The sequence below is a fragment of the Tamandua tetradactyla genome, chromosome 8 (assembly GCF_023851605.1).
Source record: "Tamandua tetradactyla isolate mTamTet1 chromosome 8, mTamTet1.pri, whole genome shotgun sequence".
Classification (NCBI taxonomy): Eukaryota; Metazoa; Chordata; class Mammalia; order Pilosa; family Myrmecophagidae; genus Tamandua; species Tamandua tetradactyla.
This window is the reverse complement of record NC_135334.1, coordinates 11,223,330-11,245,651: the sequence shown is the minus strand read 5'-3', so window position 1 is coordinate 11,245,651 and position 22,322 is coordinate 11,223,330. Positions and strand designations below refer to the sequence as shown.

Here is a 22,322-nt window from a genome sequence, read left to right as displayed (position 1 = left end):
ATTTCTACAATACTGATTATAAACTCTTAAAAAAACAATGAAAAAAGTTTTTGAACTCAGCAATGAAATGCAAGGCATGCAGAAAAGATGGAAATGGAAAATACAAATGGCAAATGTAAAACTCACAAAAGAATCAATAGAAAAATGGAGATCACAGAGGAGAGAGTGAACTCAAAGACAGATCAGTACAAATTAAATGCAATCTGAATAAAATAAATTTCATACATTCTTAGAAAAAAATGTATGTGCTTTTCTAGAGTTGCAGATATATCGCTACAAAGTCTTTGCACATTCTGGTTGCATTAGTTCCTAGTTATGTACGTTTTTCTTTGCTAATCGGAATGCTTTTTTAACTATATTTTCTAGTCCTTTATTTTTGATAAATCAAAATGCTATTGATTTTGTAAGATGATAATGTATCAGCTACCATACTGAACTTTCTTAATAGTTTAATAGTTTATCTATTCATTCTATTGATTTTCACCTGTAAGCAGGGATGAAGCTCTGATGTCTGCAACAGATAAGATGACACTTGAAGACGTCATGCTCTGTGAAATAACCCAGACATAAGATATTGTATGATTTCGCTTTGTGAAATTGTTAAAATGTGCAAATTTCCAGAGATAGAAAATAGATTATAGGTTACCAGGGACAGGGGGCCGTGAACAGGGTAATTGTGTGTTACTACTTAAAAAAAATGGATATAGAGTTTCTGTTTGGGTGTTCACAAAGTTTTGATATCAAATGGTGATATTGGTAGCAAAACATTGTGAATATAATTACTACAACTAAAACATACGCTTGAAAGTGCTTAAGATGGGAAACTTTATGTAATATAAATGCTAACATAATAAAAATTAAATATGTATATATTTATGTATATCTCTATGTATGTATGCATATTTATTTTAAAATTCCCTGTGGAATATATATCAACATACAACATTTATCCCTAATGACTGGTTTTATCATGGTTTTTAAAATTAATTTTTATATTTCAGAATTTTTTATAATTTACAATAGCTTTACCTTTACAGAACAGTCACATAGATAGTTCAGAGAGTTCCTTGAGAATCCTCTCTCAGTTCCCCTTACTGGTTACAAATGAGAGGTAATTTGTTGTAGCAGCCCCAGGATATTAATACAGGTACGTACCTTGGCGATGTGTTGCTATATCATAGGTTATTTTATTATGGAGCACTGAGAATACTTCTATTCTGTAGACAGTTTTATGTATATAAGGTTTTATATTGTCATAATTTTTTTGAGTTCAGGTAATTCCTAAAGAGTTCTCCTAACCTTGTTTATTATATTCTTCTGTACACTTGTAATTAGTTCTCCCTCCTTAATGTCCACCTGTTTTACTTGTGCAGTCTGTTCTTCTTTCTTCAATCTCTTCTTTCCCCTTAAAAAAGCTTTGATCTTTTTCTGATAGCTTTGGCAATAGACATGACAGCCTTAATTATTCTAAGCTCAGGTTATTGAGATAGCTAGCACAATGGAGTTTAGCAGAGTGTGAGGAAAAATAGATATATTTATTCCAATATCCGGGACAAAATTGATCTAGGATGACCTAGAGCATGTGGAGGAGGCCTCGGCATCTGATGCGAGATCATTCTGTTCTCTGGTGCAAGCAGGAATGAGCCGTTCACCCAACATTTCAAATTCCCTCTGAAGTTAGTATATCATGGCTGCTGACCTTGCCCATTGAGTTCAAAATATTCTTCCCTTCCCCGTGATGATCAGCCATCCTATCACCTTGTGGAGATCAGGGTCAGCTTCATTTGCCAGGATGGTACTACTTTTCTCTGTTGGCCAGTCTACTGCAGGAGGAAAACAAAATAACCAGATGGCAGATGGGGCTTAACTTTACAGACTCTTCCTGTATCCCTAGGGACACCCTTCCTTCCTCTTCCAATACTACAGAGCCTAGAGTCATAATAGAAATTCCCCAAGTCAGTCACTGAAAGTGAGATGAGCAGTGCCAGTCCAACTCCCAACCCTCAACTCCCAGACCCATATATTCTACTTACTGGAAACCAGTCATGATAGAATGGGCATTCAGTTTACAGTGGGGACCAATCTTGAAGGATAGCACTACGTTAAAGGAAGTTATTAAAGGCTGAATGGAGCCTTCAGCAGCCAGAAAGAAAGGTTTTTTAACCCTATTTCAGACAGACAGCTTCTCCTGGGAAATTCATCATCACCTTCATCAGAGTTCCCAACTCACAACCTGCCCTGCCCCACAGAGCTTAGACTTGCCAATCCCCACAGTCACATAAGCCAATTCCTGTAATAGCTGTCATAATAGTTACATACATATTTATCTCCTGTCACTTCTTTTTCTCTACAGAGCCTAATACATATGACTTGGTATCTGATCACATGCTGTTGAAATCCACTTATCCCTCATTCAAGTGTTATATTCTGCTCTCACAGTCTATGATATTTGTCTATCTCTCTGTGCCAACTTGTCTTCTAGGTCATGACAGCATTGATTGAAACCAGGAATCAGCTAGGCTCAAGTTTATTAATGGGAAAACTACCAAGCCTAATAACAGGGGCTGTGTGTTCAGAGGGCCTCCCATAAGACCAGGGAAGACCCTGCCCTCACATCACATGAATCCTGGAGTTCTCATGGTCGGAGAATGAGTTCTCCAGAATGAATTTTTTTTTTTTTTTTTACATGGGCAGGCACCAGGAATCGAACCCGGGTCCTTGGGCATGGCAGGCAAGCACTCTTACCTGCTGAGCCACCGTGACCCGCCACCAGAATGAAATTTGAGCCTGATGGAGGAACAGAGTTAATTTAAGAGGAAAGCAGGAAAGATTGGAGATAATTTGAAGCTAGCTTCATCTTAGGGCCCGACAACTGGTTCAGAAAGGTCATTGTAAAAATGAGAGTCATAGCAGGTTATCAGCCTTCCATGAGGCCCAAAGGACTCCTCACAATAGTGACAATCTTCCCAATAAAATGTGTGTGCATACTTTGGGTGAAACACCGTGGAGAAGAAAAGCAGGTACAAAGTCTTAGTTTGAGATCTAAAAATGCCAAATCCACCTACACTCCCCCCAAAATTCTGATACAAGTCATGAAAATTTTAAGGGAAAGGAGATATTTTCTTTAGATGCCACAGACCTATAAAGGAAGCACTGCAATTATGCCTCAAAAATTCAATGTCTAGCAAGATTCCTTCTCCCAGGATTCTCTGTTGCTGGAGATTTCGGGGTAAACTGGTTTCTGAGAGCACACAGAAACATTTTCTTCTAAGACAGACAGACACAAAGCGGTTGCTGAAAACCTGCCAAATTCCAGGTTCTTTATTAAAAACCAAGGATAGAGGGTGGGCCACAGTGGCTCGGCAGGCAAAGTTCTCGCCTGCCACACCAGAGACCTTGGTTCAGTTTCCAGTGTCTGCGCACGCAAAGAAAAAAAAAAACAAGGATAGAGTAGTGAGCCACACCCACTATCTTGTGGGTCATGAAATATTTTAAGGAAATGACAGGCAATGGAATGCACAGCTATAAATATTAGGAGACAGACATGGCTGGGAACTTGGGGAGGTGCAAAGGAATGACATATATATAAGATCAAGAATCAAAGAAGGGTTCCTGAGCAAGAGATTCTAAGCTGAGACTGGTGTTGGACAACATTAGACAAGCAAAGCAGAGGCCAATGGGAAGGAGAGTGAAGAAATAGCATATGTAAAGACCGAAAGCTGGAGAGCTTTTGGATCCTATACCGATTAGAAAAATGGTGGGAACTGTCCCAGATTCACTCATTTCCCCTTAACCTGGACCTCAATTTAGGGGAATTTTAATTAGGATGACCTCCTTCAAAGGCTCAGAAAATCATCTCCCCACCATCACCACCATCATTGAACAACTCCCAGGCATCCAGAAACAATGTCTTAAAAGTCATTGTTTTTAGCCCTGGAGAAAAGGAGCTTAGAAGAAGAGCTTTAAAGCTGAATCCATTGATGAATCCACTTACAATTATTAGGCAAAGTATAGAAGATTCTACTGGTCACACAGGATTCACCATCTCTAGAAGTGCATGTCTCCTCCTGGTGATGACATATCTCACTGACATAGGCAGTACATTGTCTGCACTGGAGAGCTGAAGCTTCAGTAAGAAAGACTGCATTGAGGGGTGAAGGGAAATATCTCTGTCACTACAAAAGAAAAGAGAGATCATTCTTTCTGCCTGAGAACTCTGATGTGCAAAGGTCTGCCCTTGGAGATTTGTTCCAGTAGTAGAATATCTTAGACCACAAACTGAGTAAGAGGAAATATGAAGATAATCTAATTCTTTTCTGCATGTGATGAATGAAGAATTGAGCATCAGTCAAGGAAATCAACATGCTCTCCAAAGGCCCACAATTCCAACGGTTTTCTTCCTGTATTTTCTTGCCAGTCACAAGGATTGCATATAAAAGGAGCACATGGGACATTTCCAAGAGTATCATGCAAGAAGTCCAGTAATGTCATGTATATGTATGAAACTGGACCTCATCCCTCATATTCAGAGCTCAGAGAACCCCCAGGAATGAAGAAAAAGGCTGGTCTTGCTTAAGTAAATCCTAGTAAAAAGCATGGGCTAAGAAGTTAAATATCCTTAAAACACCACCCAAGAATCTACCAGTTTCCATGATGAGCAGAAAGAGGCCCAACTGCAGTAGCTTTTCTGTTCTGCTTTGGTAGATTGTTGAACAATTTCTATTAAAGGCCAGGTACCACTGGAACTGCTGATGTTGGGAAATGCCTGCTGTAGTTAATGTCCCAGCCAACTTACTATGCAATAAGCAAAGAATATATTCCGATAGGGATTGGAAAGGCAGCTTACAGATGCAAATTGAAATCACATTCCCCACCAAATCATTCCAGATCCCTCCTCCATGAACCATCCCTCTTCACTGCCCATGCTCATTCTTCACTGCACCAGGCTACCTCAACTATAGGTGATCTAAGGGGTAAACTCTCCATCAGCAATTGTTTGTGGAGAACACACTAAGTGCCTACTTGGCTGGTACCTGTTAGCCTTAGGCTGTATTAGAGTTTTGTAAGAAATATTCCCCACTCTTAGGCCACTCTTTTCCTAGCCAGAACAGAGCAAGGGGTATAGGGGGAAATGATCATATGGAAAACAATGATAAGCCACACAAGGCAATCTTGGAACACTAGGAAGTCCAGAAAAACTGAGAAGAGCCAAAAGGGGCATTCTGAGTGCAGGGTGGTGGAGGTGAGCTGAACATTGAAGATTGTCAAGTGTGAAGAAACTAAACAGTGTTTCATGAGTATCAGACTTCTCTGGAGACAAAGCTTGCTGGAGAATACACCAACCTTACCCAAGATAAGCCTTGGGACAGTAGCACATAGCATCTGTCCCCTACATTAAGTGAAGTTAACTACCAATATCCATGGCTCACAAGGATCAGACTTTTCTTTCTACTTATAGAAACTCACTGGGGTTTTGAGTTCATGTCTCTATCCAAACCCATTCTCATTCTGTAAGGACCTGAAAGACTGAGTGACTGCTAGAGTAGCCAGGAGCCAGGAAAGAGAATTTACACATCACTGCTGCCCCCGTGACTCTGGGATGTGATGATAGCCTCCAAGTTTCTCATTCTGATTCATCCATCTGAAAAAAACTGGACAGCCTGACCAGCTACCTCCACTCCTGTTGCTCTCCTAACATTCCTTTCTGGACTCTTGAATAATTCCTCTAGAAGTTTAACCCTTCATGTGCTCCAGATGCTCTCTGGAGTTTTCTTCAGTTTCTCTTTCTAGCCTAAAGTGTTGACTTTTATACATCTGGGTATCTAGTATAAGAGAAATGAGACTAGAAGCTGTTCTTAGATAATTGCTTTTCAGTGCAGCCAAAACCCCAAATGGAAGAGAAGCACATTTCTAGTTGATCATGGCCCAAGCACAGACCTGTCAGTGAACCAAGGATGCAGCTCACACTTTCATCAAGGCCTCTTTGCCTTCCAAGGTCATGGAGTATGAGAAAGAGCCTCGAGCATCCCATGTCTACTGAGGTCACAAGCACAGCGCAAGGACTTTCTACTCATGCTGATAACCTGGTCACATTTGAGCACATCCATTCACAGAGCTTAGAAGAAGAGGATGAAACTGAGATTCAAAATCATAAATCTTTGCCCCTCCATCATATGTGTGTTCATCTGAGGTGATCTTAATTTTGAAATAGCTTTAATTGATAACATTCTTTTGTGATTCAAAAAAGACTATAGATGTATTGTCAAAATGAAGAATTCTCAAATAAGCAGAAATAAATACGATTAATTTCCTAATCCTACCATTTACAGAATACTACTGCAAATATCATAGATAAATGGATAGATTGATATAAATTTTAATTGGATTAAGTAAAGGAGATCATCTGTGCATGTTCTTTTGTAAATCATATTTTTCAATTAAAAAGGCACCTCTTTCTATGTCAATGAATTTTTATTTTATTCAACCCAGTGTTAAAGTTCTTCAATTATTCAAAATCATCCTTAGATCTATTTTATCCAAACGATGATCCCGCAGTTGCAGTCATGAATATTGTAATTTCCTTTTAGTATCTTTTCTTCTAGCAAATTCTTCTAGTAAAATGACACTGCCATTTTGAAAAAAACAGTCTAATAATCTAGAAAGAACTACTTTCTAGAATGTTTGTATGGTTACCAATGTTGTTTTTTTCATCAATCTTCCAATCAATTTTTTTTAAACCAGAAGTTACATCTAAAAACTTGGTGGTGGATGCACAGGTGTTTCAGTGGTAGAATGCTCACCTTCCATACGGGAGACCCGGGTTCGATTCCTGGACTGTGCACCTAAAAAGAACTTGGTGTTGTCAAGTTAAATATTTTGTCTAAAATAGGAGGGGTGCAAGGGTAGTTCAGTGGTAGAATTCTCACCTGCAATGCGGAGACACGAATTTGTTTCCCAGCCCATGCACTTCACAAAAACAAACTAACGAACGAAAAAAACCAAGCAAGCAAAAATCCAACAAAAGGTGTTGCAATAATGGGATACTCATGTGGAAAAATAATAAAATGTGACCCCACCATACAGTATATTAAAAAAAATTGTAAAAAATAGGTGATATTAATTCTATATCAGAAAACAGAGACTTAACATCAGGATTCACTACCATTTTTGATACTAAGATTGAATATAGGAGTGAGTAATCTTAGCTTGAATTTTTTGATGAAGAAAGAGCTGTGTATTGCACCATAGAAATGGGATATTATTTTCATTAACCATACCTGTCACCATTTCTTGAGTCAATTTCCTGAACAGTTTGGGAATTAATTATTGTCTTTCCTTCATTCTTTCATTCTTCCTTCCTTCTTTTCTTTTTATTTAAATAGAAGTATTATGAAGGAAACAATAAAATATAATTTTTTGGGTTCTTATAATATGTACTTTATTTCCTTTCAGTTTTTAATTTGAAAGTATTATATTAAAAATGTTTGAGAGAATAATTTGAAAACTGTATAAAATCGATCTTTCTCAAAGAAGATATGTATTCTCTTTTTCATTTTACCTCTAGAAGCAGGGAAAAATTTAAGAGCCAATAAAAAATATTCTTATAATCCCACATTTGGAGTACATTTTACATATCTAATAACTGCTAACACTGGTATAGTCTCAGATGAAATGCCTAGTTTCTTGTCTCTGCTTATTTGCAAACTCTTGGTGTCACTAATACTGAATTTCACATTTCATTTGCATTTAATTATCAGAAAATAATTCAACATTCTTTTTCATTCTTCAGCCAGAATATTGTAGAAAAGCAATCAAAATATAGTTTGATTTATTGTAGTAAATGACTCCTATCAACATTATTTCAAATCAGTATACCTAGTAGCCATGTCTCATACCAGAAAGTTTGACATGATTATTTATTTATAGCCTAAAGAGTTGACTTTTATTTATCTGAGTATCTAGTGCAAACAAGAAAACCATACCCTACCTCCCCCCCAAAAGACAACTATATGGCAATTTTTATTTTATTTAACTTATTGGTTTACTTCTCAGATACATATTCTCTTTTTTGTTTTATCTATTAATTATAAAACTATTATAGAGAGGTGAACGGACAGAATAGCAGAAAAGTTCCCTTGTTACCATGACACATGTTCAGCAACAGCCAATCATTATATTACTATATCACCTTTATTCACCTTACAACCAAAGTAAATATTTGTGTGTGTGTGTGTGTGTGTGTGTGTGTTTCTAGGATGGTAGAATAAAAATAAGGAATTTATTAACTTTTTAAAAATTTTTCCATAAGTTCAAAGCCATTGTTTAAGTGGTTGCTATTGTAAGTGGTGACGGATTAAGAGAGAAGAAAGTTAATGGATGATTACTAATTATTTTTGTCTCCACATTAGATATTTCAAAGTATTTGTGCATTTTCTTTTTTCTGAGCTTACTCCTGATCTCTAGATATTAAATGTTGTTATTATCAAAACCCATAGATCAAAAGATAACTGAGGAATTTAGAATTAACAAATTATTATTATAGCTTAGCCATTATATAGATACTTTTTCTTTCTATTTTATAAATTGGACAGAATTTAATACCTAAGATTCAATTAGTCTCACCCCTGTGAATATTCCCTATAGTAATGGCCATTCTAGCCTACTCCAACCCTGTTTACAATTACAATTACAATGGTTATTTTGCCTAGTCTTTATTTAATGTGTATCCCTCAGTTTCTCAATCAGTGAGATAGGGAATATTATTGTACTTAAGTCATAGAGTTCACATCAGGAATAAATGATTTGCTAAGTGGCAGGTGCTCAGCACAATGACTAACATAGAGAAAGGATGAAATAAGTAATAGTGAAATTATTCATATTAATTTTCTGTCGAATTCCAGCTAAGAAAATTTCTATGAATTCCAGCTAAGAAAAGTTGTATTTAAAGTTGGTATTGAGAAGTACATGGAGTTTTTATTTATTGACACCTATTTTCAGTATATGCCAATGAATTTCATTCCGCAGTCCTAAAACAGCTCCTCATACCCCCACACGCAGACGAATACAACCTTCCAGAGATATATGGCCCCTCTGAAGACATCACACAAGGAGCATTGCTAGATTTGTCTCAGCCCAAAGCAGGCCAAGACATAGTACTGTCATCTCTCACTTCTCGCTATCCTCCATCTCGTATTTACCGTGAGGTGGTGATGGTGCTGTGTGTCTTTGAAGAAATAATGTTGATAAATGTAATCCATTCCCTTTCCTGTAGGTTTGAACTCATTATAAGGAGGATCTTTTGATAAAGTTACTTGAATTAATGTATAGCCCACCTAAATCAGTATGGGTCTTAATTTTATTACTGGAATCTTTTATAAGCAGTATGAAATTCATACCAAGAGAAAAAAAAAACACAAAAGTCAGAAGCTGAAGGTCAGTAGACCTGGAAGAGAAAGCTGAGATCAGGAGAGGCTACCACATCCATTGCCACATGACAGAGGGTCCCAGGACCAAGAATCACAGGCAGCCACTCAGAAATCCAATTTGGAGGAAGAAAGCATTCCCAACATGCATCAAATGATGCACTGATTTGAAATTTCTCCTGGTCTCAAATCTGTGTGCCATTACATTCCCATTGTTTAAGCCATACCATTTTATGTATTTGCTGGAGCAGCGAAGGGAAACTAAAACAACCTGGGAAACTGCTGTCACTGACCAGGCCAAAGTACTGGTAATCTTGTCATGAGAAATGGAATGTTGATCATGGATTAAGAAATACGATCCATTTATATGCTGTTACAAGAGACTCATCTTTGACCTAAGGATGCAAATTGATTAAAAGTGAAAAGATGGAAAAGATATACCATGCAATCTGTAACCAAAAAATAGCAGCGGTAGTTACACTAATATCAGACAAAATAGACATTAAATGCATATATATGTCATAAGAGACAAGGAAGGCACTACATATTCCTACAGCAATAAGAATGTTTGTCTTATAATTGTCCCTCCTTTGTATAATGGCAGAAGATAATTTGTTGCTGAGTTTCACAGGTCAACAGCCAGAGAACAATTTTTGCCTTTAAACAGCCATGCTTACAACTCTCCTTGATAAGATTTTGCACTGTTTTCGACTTTGTATTGTATATGTAGAATTGCTGAAATGTTTGAGGTTTTTTGTGGTAGTGTAATGAAGTGAATGCATTTTGTATATTGGAAGAACATGTTCTTTTGTGTCCAGAGGGTGGAATGTACTGGTTTGAAACTGTTGTGTACCCCCAAAAAGCCATGTTCTTTTCATCATAATCCAATCCTGTTGGGGCTGCTTTATTCTTGTAATCCTGATCCAACATTATAGGGTAGGATTTCATGATTAAGTTGTTTCCAAGGAGATATGACATGCCCAATTGTGGGGGTGATCTTTTCATTAGATAGGAATGTGACCCCACCCATTTTAAGGTGGGTTTTAATTAGATTACTAGAGTCCTTTAAAAGGGAAAACAGTTTACAAAAAGTTCAGACAGACTTTTGGAGATGCAGAGGGAAACAGCAGAAGGACCCACAGGACCCGTGAGAGCCATTTTGAAACCAGAAGCCAGGAGAGGAGCCCAGCAGATGTCATCACGTGCCTTCCCATGAGATGCTAAGCAAAGCAGAACCCAGAGAAGTTAAGTGAGTGCTCACAGATGCTTAGAGAAAAAGCCACTGGCATCAGAAGCTGGAAGCAATGGAACCAATAAGGAACAGCAGACACCAGCCACATGCCTTCCCATTGGACAGACATTGGCCTTTCTTTGGTGTTAAGGCATCTTTCTCTGAATGACTTAGTTTGGACATTTTAAGCCTTTAGAAGTGTAAACTTTTAACTTAATAAATTTACTTTATAAAAACCATTCAATTTCTGGTATATTGTATTCTGTCAGCATTAGCAAGCTAAAGCACCAACCCATTGAATTTATTTAGATTTATATGAACATCTTTGACTTTGATTTGTTGTTTCAAATTCTGTGTCTCCTCTGGTGCTTTAATTTGATCATTTGACTTGGCCATATCTTCTTGATTCTTCATGTGCCTAGTAATTTTTTTGTTGATTTTTTTGGAATTTGATTATGATTTTAAAAGTTGCTTTCCCTTTGATTTTGTAGTTGCTTGAGTTTGTGTTGAAGGTCTCCTTTTGCACTTCATTTGTCAATAATTCTCTGTTAAACAAAGACAAGGACCTCATGCAGATGATGCAACTGTTACTGAAGATCTATTAAAAGCTAGGGAGAAAGGTCATTTGCCAGAGTGTACTTACCTGTCTTCTCAGCAGATGGCAATCTTGGACCACCTCGTCCCCTCAGACCTGCCTCTCCCAAACTGTCCACTGGGCAGGATGGAGAACAAGGGCAAATCCAGTTAAGTCTCCTGGTCTCTGTACATACTGAAAGTCCCCAAACCTGGGAGTGGGGGATTGGGGGTGTGTACTGTGCCCTTTGGCAGAGAATCTGCTTATTGGCACAGTGGGTCTGGTGGATCCCAGATTCTTTTGTGGAATGGCCTTCAGCTGTGGGGCTGAGAGTTTCAAGTTCCCCTGCCACAGCCAGCCCAGGAGTGCCTAGAGCTGCAGTGTGGCTTGGTCCCGCACTCCCGCTTTTCCAACCATGCATGCATGCATGTCATGAGTGCTCTGGGTCTCCCTGGAGAAAGGATAGAGGTAGTGGGACACAGAGAGCCTCTTTTGTTGGCCAATTGTCAGATCAGTTCTGCTCTGTGTACCCCCCTCCTCTGGAGGGAAGGGCCCTCCACCCTCTGTCATAACCAGACACCCAGAGTGGCCTGCCTCAGGGGTGAGGAGTAGGCACTGTATACTGGCTGCAAGGTCTTTATGCATTGGTAAACCAAATCTGTTGACTTTTGGGTTCCCCACAGGAGCTCCCAGCTGCGGAGCTGAGAGGGAAGATCTCTCAGTTTGGCTGCAGAGGTATAAGGGCAGAAGCACATTGCTCCTTTGGCACCCTCTGACCTACACATTACAGCCTTCCCCAGGTGCAGTCTGGACTGAGTAAATACCACATCCTCTTGAACACAGGTTCTCTGCTTTCCATCCAAGTCCTCTCTTTGTAATGTAGAAATCCCTCTCTGGTCACTCGTACTCTAGAACCACTGTCCCAGTTGTTTTCTGTCCTTTCTCTAGTTTTCCACGGTGTAGGGATGAACTCAGCTTCTCTTATTCTACCCACAAGTCTCTACCATATTTTTATTCATTGGTTTCTATAAGATCAAGATGAAATCATAATTTAAAAAAAACACCAGTACCTTTTAATGATGATCTTAAGAAAATTCCTCTCTCAGTAGAGAAACCCAAAGAGGACCAAAGAACTATGATGCACATGACTCACTGAGGATGATGAATCAACCTGATCAAATCACAGGGCCCAGAACAACCAGGGAAACTTAGGGGATAACTTAACCTGGGTTAACAGAGACATTTTACAGACTCGGAAATAAATCACTGCCTCTGCTGGACACCATCAATAAGAAAGAGGTAAATAAACATCAGGGACATAATGCCCTGGACTTTCCTGGTCACATACATTGCAGTCAAGCCTTCTTTAACCCTATATGCTTAGCTACTAGGAAAAAAATGTATGACTGTAAGTTGGATACAGGAGCAAAATGAGCAGAAAGAGACATTTAAAGTCTTTTTGGCCCATGCAGTCTCTGGGAAAATTTGATCCTAAAGGAACATATGGTTTTGGAGCTCTACTACATGGAGACTTGCAGACTGTAGTATCTGGAAAAAATTAAACACCACCGCTGCAAGGTATTCCTTGGGATTTGGGACTTAAAATGATCTGATGGATTTACATGATTCTCACAGCATTAAGAGAACTATGGGAATTACCAAATTAAAAACAAAGGTAACCATGTAAATTCTCTCCAGAAAACATCAGCTTTTCTGGTCAAATTTTTTTTTTTTTTTTTTTTTTTTTTTTTTTGCGTTGTGACTGGAATGCAAAAATATACATCTGAGTTTCAGGACTTCTGTGATGCTTCTGACATGCTAGCAACAAAATTCTCTGTTCTGTATCATTTTTAAGTAATTTTGCTGGATGACCTGAATGGGTTTCAAGAGCTTTACTGACACTCAAATGTTGAAACATTCAGGTGGTTCTTCATTGGTATATTTTATTATTTCCCAATTTAAATCAAATGGGCTAAAATTTACTCTAAAATCCAACGGGTACTACAGAATATATTCTGGAGATGGGGAGATATAAACTTTATCAAGTTAATGAAATTCCTTTTGGTTCCCACTTTGCCAAAAGGGTTTTGCTATTGTTATTTCTTATGAATAAATTTTAAAACTTATAAAATGATATTTTCATTGGTTGTCATTATCACATGATTTATATACTGTAGAGTGTTAATGTGAATTGATTGATAAACCTTCTCACATCAAATGCTCCTTCTACTGAAGGGATAATCCCTCATTCATCATGATACATTATTTTGCACATGCTAGCAATTTGTAACTTATGTTTTATTTGAGATTTTGCATTGACAATCACGAGTGAAATGGCCAATGATTTTCCTTCTTTTATTCTAAATATCTTAATTTGGAATCACAGTAAGTCTAGACTCATAGGTTGATAAAGGTAGTTTTAGCTTGCTTTCCTTTCCTGTAAAAATTTTCAAAAGATAAAAATGATGTACCCTTGAAAGATTGGTAGGACTCATTTTTAAAATGATTCAAACCTGCTTTTATTTTAATTGTGTATTTTAAGGAGGGTCTTTTCATACAACTTTTCCATTTACAAACTCTATGCAAAATTTGACAATTCTTTTGAAAATTTTGGTCAGATGGTGGTCTAGTTTGCTAGCTGCCGGAACGCCATATATCAGAAAGAGAATGGCTTTTAAAAAGGTGAATTTAATAAATTGCAAGTTTACAGTTCTAAGGCCAAGAAAATGTCCCAATTAAAGCAAATCTGTAGAAATGTTCAATCTAAGGCATCCAGGGAAAGATACCTTGGTTCAAGAAGACCGATGAAGTTCAGGGTTTCTCTCTCCAGTGAGAAGGCACGTGGTGAACACTGTCAGAGTTTCTCTTTCAATTAGAAATACACATGGCAAACACGGCATCATGTGCCAGCTTCTTCTCCTGGCTTCCTGTTTCAAGAAGCTTCCCAGGAGGCATTTTCCTTTTTCATTTCCAAAGGTCGCTCGATGTGGACTCTCTCCACATCGAGCGAATGGTGCTGCAGCATTCTTCACTCTGTCCAAATCTCTTATTCTCCAAAACGTTTCTTCCTTTAAAGGACTCCAGTAAACCAATCAAGACCCACCCAAATGGGTGGAGACATGTCCTTACCTAATCCAGCTTAACAACCACTCTTGACTAAATCACATCATCTAGGGAGATGATCTGATTACAGTTTCAAACATGCAGTATTGAATAAAGATTATTCTACCTTTATGAGATGGGATTTTGATTAAAACATGGCTTTTCTAGGGAGCATACTTCCTTTCAAACCAGCACAGATGGCTTCAAGAAAATGAACTGGGAACAATGAACTGAGAATCTATATATTCCAATAAAACTTAAGTTAAGGCATCACTGCAGGCATGGAGAGACACTAGTCATTTGCCACAAAAAACAAAATCAAGTTACACATTAACTTGATATGGTATTGACACCTGTTTACAGTGCCCCCACACCTAGTCATTCTATGCCTTGCTGATATTTACTGCCAAATAATTCCCCCAAAATACACAAACCCACACAAATACCCACAGGAACCATGTACCCTGGGAAGTCAGCAATGTTTGGCATGGACTGCCACTTCTAAGTTATCCTTCCTCCCATTTCCATACTGTATTCTTTGTAGCAAGTCACAAATCATTGTAATTACAAGCTAGGTGCTTGTAGTTTTTTCTAGCATATTTGTATTTCATAAATTTTCTATAAACAACATAGAATTTACACTGGTCATGAGAAGCTAGGGGTTACTAACCAGCAATCTTTATAATGAGCCTTCCTATTAATCTTGCCTCTGTCACATGGTCCAGTATGGTTCACCTTGGTGGGATGAGTCTCAATAGACTTAGCCCTATGTAGGCTGAAATATTTGGGTTGGCTTTGGTTGCACTGATTTTATCTTGGGAGAATAGATCCTGCCTATTCACGTTAAGTCAATGCAGTTCTTATGCTTCCTCCATTTTCCCAGGATTCCTTACCTCAGAGGACTCAATGCAGGCTAGGTGGTTGTGCCCTGCACAACGGTCCCAGCACTAAAGGGACAGCATTCATTTTGTAGCCCTTTCCTAAAAACACATTCAAACAACACATATATCTAACTAAAAACAATTTATTGCATTGGTTCAAGTTAAGCTCTTCAGTGATCTCTTTCTACTGTATCCCTGACACAAGGCTGCTTCTATATAGAAATTCTTGGGTAACCAAGACATATCATATAGCCCTAATTAGAGGTGTCTCCCTTTGGCCAATTTTCTCTTAGGGAATGACTGATCTTTGGGAAGGGGCATGATCTCTTGCTATGGTGGGAGTCAGAATAGGGTAGGTGAGAAAAGCTTCATACCCATTGTTCTAGTTTGCCAGCTGCTGTAATGCAGTACACCAGAAATGGAATGACTTTTAAGAAAGGGTGTCATGGTTAGGGACAGGTGTCAACTTGGCCAAGTTGTGGTACCTGTTTATCTGATTAGGCAAGCGCTGGCCTGTCTGTTGCAATGAGGACATTTCATAGGATTAGGTAATGATCACGTCAGCTACATCTACAGCTGATTCCATTTGTAATCAGCCAAAGGGGAGTGTCTTCTGCAATTAGTGATGCTAAATCTAATCATGGGAAGCCTTTTAAGGAGGATTCAGAGGAGACAGGTTCCATTCCTGCTCTGGCTGGCGAGCCTCTCCTGTAGAGTTCATCTAGGCCATCCATCGGAGTTATTGGCTTCGCAGACTGCCCTGTGGATTTTGGACTCTGCATTCCTATGGTCACGTGAGACACTTTTATAAATTTTATATTTGCAAGTGTTCCCTGTTGATTCTGTCTCTCTAGAGAACCCTAAATAATACAAAGGGGAAGTTAATAAGTTGCTAATTTATAGTTCTAAGGCCAAGAAAGTCCCAATTAAAGCAAATCTATAAAAATGTCCAAATAAAGACACCAATAAGAGGTTACTGTGATAGTTAGATTCAGATTTCAGTTTGGCCAGGTAAATGTGTCTAGTTCTGTTGCTGTGGGCATGAGCCAATGGTATGTGAACCTCATCTGTGCTGATTACATCTGCAGTTGGCTAGGAGGTGTGCCTGCTGCAATTAATGATGTTTGACTTAATTGGCTGGTGCTTAAATGAGAGAGCTCAACGTAGCACAGCCCAAGCAGCTCAGCATACCTCATCTCAACACTCGCAGCTCAGCCCAGGCCTTTGATGATGCAGAAAGAAATCACCCTGGGGAAAGTTGTTGGAACCCAGAGGCCTGGATAGAAGGCCAGCAGAGATCACCCTGTACCTTTCCACATAAAAAAGAACCTCAGTTGAAAGTTAGCTGCCTTTCCTCTGAAGAACTAACAAAATAAATCCCTTTTATTAAAAGCCACTCCATCTCTGGTGTGTTGCATTCCAGCAGCTAGTAAACTAGAACAGTTACCTTCACTCAGGAAAGGCTGATAAATTTCAGGGTTTCTCTCCCAACTGGAAAGGCATATGGCAAACATGGTGATGTCTGCTAGTTTTCTCTACAGGCTTCTTGTTTCAAGATGCTACCTGGGGGATGTTTTCCTTCTTCATCTCCAAAGGTGTCTGGTGGCATGGGTTCTCTGCTTCATGGATCTTGCATCTCATGGCTCTGTCACCATTCTCTCTCTCTCTCCAAAATGCTACTTCTTTTAAAGATTCCAGTAAAGTAACAAGACCCACCTGGAATGGGTGGAGTCACATTTTCCTCTATTCAAAAGTTAATACAAGGCAGTCCCTGATGGCTCAGCAGGCAGAGTTCTCGCCTGCTAGGCCAGAGACCTGGGTTCAATTCCTGGTGTCTGCTCATGTGGAAAAAAAAAAAAAGTTAATACCCACAATTTGGTGAGTCACATCTCCATGAAGATAACCTAATCAAGCTTCCAACCTATAGTACTGAATGGGAATTAGAAGAAATGTTTACTCCCACAAGACTGATTAGGATTAGAACATGGCTTTTCTAGAGTACATAAATCCTTTCAAATTGGCACACCCTTGCTGGTCAGATCACCCCAAAAGTTCATACTTGACCTCTGAACCACCTAGACCAACTTCCAAAACTAGACAAATCTTCATCCCAACCCTAGTCCCTTTGACAACCACCCTGCTTCTGAGATGCCTGGCTTATATGGCAGAAAGCCACACCTATTTCTTTGATGAACATTATAAAGAGACTCCCAGCAGCAGAAGCAGGAACTTGGATCTCTGTGTCTGAGATAATAGGAAGATGCAGTGGGGAGACTGAAATAATAGGGTAAGGTGATCAGAAGGGGCTGGAAAGAGTGCTCTAGTGTGAGGATGAGAGAAGGCTGGAGAATATGGACTGATATATTCCCAGGCTGTGAGCATAAATTTCCACTGACATTTTCACCTTCATAGTGATCCACCTCCAGGCCTAGGAAATGTTCACAGGGGCTCTTCCAGGTATCCCTGTTACCATCTCCTGTACCCTAGTGCCTACTCCAGTTAAGTCGATGACAAGCCAGCTGACCAGGTCTGCTGCGCCACTCCCTGACTCTTTTTACCTCTGTTCACCATTTTCAACGTGACACATCCTCCACTGCCATGAACACATGCAAGGGCTCCTAGTAGGCAGGGCTTGTTCTCAAACATGATTTCATGTGGATCTGATACCCCTTATGTCTACCATCTCTTAAGACCTGGATCTAGTGTCAGTCAGCAATATTTAGACAGATTTCCAGCCTCAAGACTCAAGATGTAATGCTTCAGGGAAAATCCGTGTCTTTTACTTCAGTTTTGCCTTCCCTATGTTTGAGCTCACAGTTCTTGTACATAGAATTCCCAATGCACTGTGTTGGTAATGGTAGAGATACTCATAATAAACAAAATTAGTAGTACTCTCAGGATCTAAAACTACTGCTGTCATAAAATATCTCAATTAATAGCTATCTTGAGCCTTTTATAAACACATTCAATATATAGAAAATACTATCTAGATAACAAAAGTAAAACATGACCACTGTGTAGATGACTAACTTCTTTTTCAAAACATGAAGTGATTTTTGCTGCTTTTTAGCTCTATTATTTTAGTACATCACAATGGTACAGATCCATGTTCTCCAAGGCGGATTTTTATATTTTAGTGTCTCTTCTACTGCTGCAGTACCTGAGTGTCAGGTACTTAACTGGGAACTATTAGCCTGTTCAACAAATGGTCCTGTGTAAACTGGCTCTACATATGCAGAAGAATGAAGTTTGTTCCCTATATCACCCCATATGCAAAAAATGACTCTATTGTGGTCAAGGATCTAACATGAGAGTGAAAAGCCATAAAATGCTTATAAGAAACATGGGGAAAACAAATTTACAAGTTCAGGTGGTACTGTGGGTATGGAGAGACACTGGTCATTTGCCACATGGACAAAAACAAGTAATACATTAAGTTGAGAAGCTGTTAACAACTGTTTTCAATGCCCCCCACACCTAGCCATTCAGTCCCTTATTGCTATTTATTGTCAAATAACTCCCCACAGATGCACAAACCCTCACAACTACCCACACCAGGAATTATTTATCCTGGCAAGTCCACAGTGCTTGTCCTGTGCTGTCTGTTCTAAGTTACCCTTCCTCCCATTTCGATACTGTGTTCTTTATAGCAAGTCACTAAGTGCAACCCACTGTAGAGATGTCTAATTTTTTCTAACATATTTGTATTTTACAAATTTTCTATAAAGTCTACAAGATTTACATTGGTCATGAGGAACAGGGGGTAAAAATGGGCAGTCTTAATAATGTGTTTTCTCACTGATCCTACCTCCCTCTCCTGGCCCATCATGGTTCACTTTGCTAGGATGAGACCCAACAGACTCAGAATAATGTAGGCTGAAATATTTGGGTTGGTTTTGGTTGTCACTGATGTCATCTTGGTTGTCACTGTCATTTAGGATTTAATAACAGAGTTTTGGATTAAGATATACCCCATCATAGCAAAGCCCATCTGCCTTCTTGTTAACATGTATTGCAGTCCAGTTTCAAATGGATTAATTCAGGAAAAATATTTAAGCTTGAATTTCTTACAGAAAAGTAGATTTTTAGATTTTTCTTATTGGTTCAAAAATTTTTAATTAAGAAAAAGTCACAGAAAATGAATTTTTTTGGTATGTTCATGAGAAACAAAGAAATAGTTCCAATTGCTTTGTTTTGAACAGTGAATGAGAAATGTAAGATCATCATTTTAATTGGTAACATAAAAGTATAATCTGAGTTTCAGGGCTTTTGTGATGCTGTTGGTGAGCCAGCAACTAAACTCTCTGTTCTGTATCATTTCTGAGTAATTGTTGCTGGATAAGCTGATAGTGTTTCTTGAGCTGTATTGACTATCAAAGCTGAAACACAGCTCTTTCTGCATCCCCTAAAGACATCCTTCCTCCTTGCCCTTCATGGCCAACCAGCAATATTCTATAGGGCACCCCTCCCTTCACTGTCTCTTCTGATGCCATTTCTCCTGATTCTTTAACCATCCTGCATACAAAGAAGAACATACACCAAAGAACACTCCGCACAGTCTTAATCATCCCTAAAAGCAAGGAATCAGTGGTCAGACTATTCTAGTAGTATCAAAGGACACTGATAGCGGAACTGCTCTGCTAATGCTTGGTCCCACCAGCACAGGATAAGTCTAGATCCAAAGGGAAGTTGGGCTAAAGAGGTAGCCTCCTGCAGGAGGTCTACACATTCTGAAAACGATGAAAATATTTCTGGTGCCAAGTGTGGCACTGCTCTGGGAAGGATGTGCTCAGGCAGGCGAGGTGATCTCTTAATGCCTGTGAGAGGCAGAATTCTATGAGAACCATAGTGATTTTCAAACCCTGGTGTTCTTTCCATGTTATGTTGTATTACAAAGTAAAAGGGATTTCATTAATGTAATCAAGTTGCTGATCAGTTGACCATAAATTTGGGAGATTTCTTGGAGTGGACATAAGCTAGACATGTTAGACTTTAAATAGTAGATAGTATTCTCCTACCAATGGAATAGATTGATTCAGAGCAACATAAAACATAAGGAGGATTCAACATGACAGTGTTATTCTGTTGCTGTATTTGAAGAAGGAAGGGCCATTTGGGTAGTGAACCACAAAGACAACCAGCAAGAAAACAGGACCTTAGTCCTACTTCCACAAGTAATTGAATTATTCAAAACAACTTAAATGAACTAGAAATAGAATTTCCCAAGAGCATCCAGATAAGAAACTAGCCTCGCAGAGACTTTAATTTTGGTGTGTGATACTCTGAGAATCCAGCTGAATCCCATCCAGGCTTCTGACTTCACCAGTGATAATAAATGGGAACTAGTGATAATAAATGAGAATGGTTTTAAGCTGATTGGTTTATAAGTATGCCTTTCTTAGCGATAGAAGAATTGTGCTGATTTGGGCATTATATTATGAAGTGTTGACATAACATACACCTAAAGGTAAAGGAGAAACTCAGGAATCAGTGAAGAATGGAATAATTTTCAAGAGCATCATCTATAAAGCCTAGATTACTTTGAACAGACTTTTAGTACAATATGTACATAAAAGATACCACTAGCAAGGACTCAATGAGAGATGAGTGCTATGAACAAATTCCAAATAACCCTGAACAAAATATTAGTAGAAATCAAGACTTTCAATTTGAAATTTGATACTGGTAAGTAATCAGAAAAAAGTGAGCAACATGTGGTTTGAATGCAGAGTGAGAACACAGCTGTTATTTGTTGGCGGAAAGTTTAATTGTGGCAGAAAGTGAAACTGTCATGCAGTTATGTGTGAAGCAGAACTCATAAGCAATGAACTTGTATGTAAGATTTCTGAGCAAAGTTTGAAAATGCTGCCAGTCTGTTTTCTGCCTATAGCAAAATGTGAGAATCATGAGGTAAATTGAAGAAACAACTGATAAAAAAGAATCAAGACTTGATTTGGAAACTCTTAACCTTCCCAGATGGTAAAAAGACACTAAGTATCAGACATGGCGCTGATCATTTGTATTAGCGGTATATCTGAGTGTGTGACTCTGCAGCCCTTTACTGAAGCTTTGAAAATATCGATGGTCAGGGCATTTAACCACATGAAAGAATATTCCAAGGAATTTAACTTGTACCTCACAGATCTAAGTCAAACCAGAGGGCCTCTAGGAAGCTTAAAATGTTGCCATAGTCATTTCAGAAGAGATGAAAAATAAAAGGAGAAATGGGAGGGGGGAGGGGTGTGTGTGGAGAACCAAAATACAATAAAGGTACACAGTAATAAAGGCAGAAATAAGAAATATGAAAAATATTTATAATGAAATAGAGAAAATCATAATTAAATAAAAATTTCTGGAATAAAGAAAAAACAGAAAAAAATTCTAACAAGTTTCCTCTTTGCCCAGCACCATAATCTATTTTTTTCATAAAGACTGCCTCCCTTGTTGCAGTGTTCTGTCCAGACACCTCTTTACTCTCTCATTCTCTGCACAAACGTCTTGAAATGATTTGCTACACACACACTCTCCACTCTAATCTGATATATTCTCTCACTTTACCAACAGAGCTCCTCCTTGGCCAAGGTCAATGAGATGGTCACGTAACCAGATACAGTGGACAGTCGTCCATCTTTATGTAAGTGGCCCTTTCTCTGGCCAAGGACATTGCAGACCTACCAGTGCTTCTTAGAACTTTTGATTTTTCTTAATCCTAAAATCTATTCCCTTAGTTTTCTTCCTACCACTCTGAGGAGCAGCCCTCCAACTATGGGAGTCTCTTTATTCAATCCTTTATCTTTATTATTCCTTGTATTCCTTGATATCTCTACCCTCTTTATTACTAAAATCAATGCCAAATTCCAGTTCTCATGACTGTTTCTACGTGGGTATTTAGGCTGTGTAAGAAGTTTCAAATATTTTGGCTCTATAATCTTCACAGATTTTTGCACCTCTCTGTACATATATTTGAAGCCTGAAAATCTTCTATGACATTCATTCTTTGGCTCCTGAATGTTCCTGGGATTTCCACCAAAGTTTTCTCCAACTACATAAAATAAGAACAAACCTCAGCAAGATAAACAGACTGCGGGCAGCTTCAAATAGCATAGGTGTCA

The 22,322-nt window shown here is 38.6% G+C and overlaps 1 long non-coding RNA gene across 1 annotated transcript in view; it reads left to right on the top strand.

Moving 5' to 3' along the window:
* Window positions 1–21,841, top strand: part of LOC143644054 (uncharacterized) — a 75,164-nt gene extending 53,323 nt beyond the window's left edge. The window contains exon 4 of the long non-coding RNA XR_013156481.1: window positions 21,775–21,841. This is a non-coding gene — a long non-coding RNA (uncharacterized LOC143644054). The remainder of the gene's footprint in view (window positions 1–21,774) is intronic.
* The last annotated feature ends 481 nt before the right edge of the window (window positions 21,842–22,322 follow it).